We start from the raw sequence: 2,863 nt of genomic DNA on the forward strand, positions 1-2,863 counted from the left end.
TCCATTCCATGTTCTGTGCCTCTTCTCTTGATTTTTTTTTCACCTAAGACAGGATCTGTTTAAGTAACCCAGAGTAGCCTGAAGCAGGCTATGTATCCCAGGCTGGCCTTGAACTTTTGACCTTCCCATCTTAGGCTTTTGGGTGATACAGTCACAGCCATGTGGCACCATACATGGCTCCCTTGGCAATATTTATAGAGGATTCTCCAATTTGATAACAGTTTTTTTTTTTTATCTCGGCCTATTACATCCCATTTCTGTCTATATCCTAATTTGTTCATCCAGACCCCAATTGGTAGACAGTCTAAGTCTCTACCCTTAGCAGTAATCAAACAAATATCCTTTAAAAATGCTGACATAGAAGCACATTTCTATTAGTCCATAGGTCTCAGGTATCCATACCCATCGTGAGCCGTAAGCAATAGCACATTATAAAGACAATTTGTTACAATGTGTCCTGGTTGGGACTGCATCACTGTAATATACAAGGTGGCCAAAGTTCATCTGAGGAAAGGGTTTATTTTATGTCTCACTGTCCATCACTGAGGGGCAGAAACTTAAGGCAGGAACCTGGAGGCAGAAACTGAAGCAGAGGCCATGAAGGGGAGCTACTTATGGCCTGGATCTCTGTGGATCACTTAGCCTGCTTTCTCATAAACCAGTGCCCAGAAGTGGTTCCACCCACCATGGGATGGGCCCTCCCTCATCAATCATTAATAAGAAAATGCCCACAGACATATCCACAGGCCAATGTGAACGGAGCGTCTTCTCAGTTGATGTTATTTTCCCCCTAGACTCCAACTTCTATCAAATGGACAAGAGACTAATGAGACACAAGGGCAGGGAGATATACTTGTAGATCCCAGGGGTCTTCCTAAATGGCAGTGAGATTACCACCTTCAGCTGAGGTAAGTGTCTGTGTGGGAACTGTTTGTCTTCCTCATCTCACCAATGGAAAGCACTGCTGGTCTACTGAATGTTTGCCGACTAAGAAAACCACAGAGCCCTGCTGTGTGTGTGTGTGTGTGTGTGTGTGTGTGTGTGTGTCTTCAATTGTGACACAAGGCGCTAAGATCATATTCACTCATTTGTCTTTTGACCCTCAGAAGGTCAAAGCATGAAATACCAGGATGAAATAAATCCCTGGGAAGAATTTCTATGTTGGGATTTATGGCTCTTTTCCTCTATAGGCTCTAGATTTCAAGTCAGAGAAAGCACCTTTCCCTTGTGAGGCTTGTATTATCTATGAAGACCAAAGACCTCAGAGAAGCAACTTCAAGGACAGACTTATTTTGGCTCATAGTTTCAGAGTAATGGAAATAGAGGAATCTCTAATGGTTGGGAATCTGGGACAGCCCCTCTGCAGGACGAGCTCCATGGAAACCAGAGTTCTTAACCAGAAGCAGCTATCCTGTAACTCTCAAAGACCACCTCCCAGCAATGCACTTCCTCCAGCGAGACCTGCCTCTACAAGTCTCTGCCAGATCCCAGTACAGCACTAACAACTGGAGTGCAGAGCCTGTGGTCCACATTCCAGCCACAAGGTTCTAAAAGCTTGCACTATTTCTTGACCATTTAAAGATTGTTTTCTTACACTCAATTATTATTTTAGAAGCCTAAGAAATTGTTTACTAAACTGTATCTATTTGAATTGCTAAATTTCTATATATTTCTGTATCTACAATGTTTTGCCCATTTATATTATGAATCAATACCCTTTTCTATTAATTTCTCTGTTAGCTTATTATAGCCCTGAATTCTACCAGTAGGTAAAAACACATACATATGGGACAAGGTAATGTCACCTTGCACTAAAAATGGGGACAGTCATGGTGCTTAAGGTTTCAGTTTTCTCTTCCACACAAGGAAAACGAGCATGAAATTCAACCTCTGTTTTCCACAGTGCCTTCCAATTCCAGCCTTTGAGAAGCCACTCAGAGGCACTGCCTTGACCATGTACTCTTTTCTCGGAAAATGCTTTGTTACTTTGTATTTTAAACAAATGGGCACCATTTTTCTTTTTGTGGCTTAGTCTGTGATAACTAAGATTACAAATGACTGGTTACCCCTGAAGATCAAACTTTAAGCAACAACCAGACTGCTTAAGCCCTGTTTTCAAATGGCTTCCCTTTTCTAAGTACCAGGCAGCCTGAGCACAGACTGGGCATGAAAGGGGGTGGGGGGCGGGCAGGGGGAGGGAAAACTCGCCCATTACAGCTCAGCTCCCGGAAGGTCTGTTTCGATTTTTGTTACAGAGAGTTCCCACTTCTTTTCATTTCTGCAAATTGTTAAGTGACCACACATTGTAAGATCAGACTCTGCTGTACTTTTCTAGCTTGTGACAGTGGCTGCCCAGCACATTGATTACCCATCAGTGCTGAGTAACTGGGACAATTCTCCACACTGAAATGCTTGTCGCAGGCACACATGGGGGTAAAAAGCCAATAGGAACTTTAGTCACTTGCACTACCATGCAGTATATATTGTTTTCAAAAAGTCCTGACAACAGGTTGGCATCTTAACAATTCGTGCTACCAAAATATTACAGTTATGTGGCTGGTGGCTTCTGGTTAGACACCTGATATCTACGAACCAAGACGCTGACAAAGGCATTCATTCCACCAGCTTCACGAAGAGGTGGATGTGCTCTTGCCTCAGTGTTAGCTGGACTCTGTTCAAATGCAAAAAATACAGCACAAAGCCAAAAACAAGTGTTATATCAGAGAATTTATGTATATTTGAAAATATACAAATTATATATTTAAATATATATCAAGAACATCCATTGAGGCATGTCTGTGGGGGGATGGTCTTGATGGCTACATGATGTATGAAGGTCCAGGCTCTCACCATTCCCTGGGCA

General features: G+C 42.5%; 1 long non-coding RNA gene across 2 annotated transcripts in view; it reads left to right on the top strand.

Annotated features, from left to right (window-relative positions):
* The first annotated feature begins 735 nt into the window (after positions 1-735).
* The window catches only part of LOC110296947, an 8,516-nt gene continuing 6,388 nt past the window's right edge, over positions 736-2,863 (top strand). For both annotated transcript variants that reach the window (XR_002378228.2, XR_003836949.1), the window contains exon 1: positions 736-908. This is a non-coding gene — a long non-coding RNA (uncharacterized LOC110296947). The remainder of the gene's footprint in view (positions 909-2,863) is intronic.

The sequence above is a fragment of the Mus caroli genome, chromosome 6 (genome assembly GCF_900094665.2).
Source record: "Mus caroli chromosome 6, CAROLI_EIJ_v1.1, whole genome shotgun sequence".
NCBI classification, from domain to species: domain Eukaryota; kingdom Metazoa; phylum Chordata; class Mammalia; order Rodentia; family Muridae; genus Mus; species Mus caroli.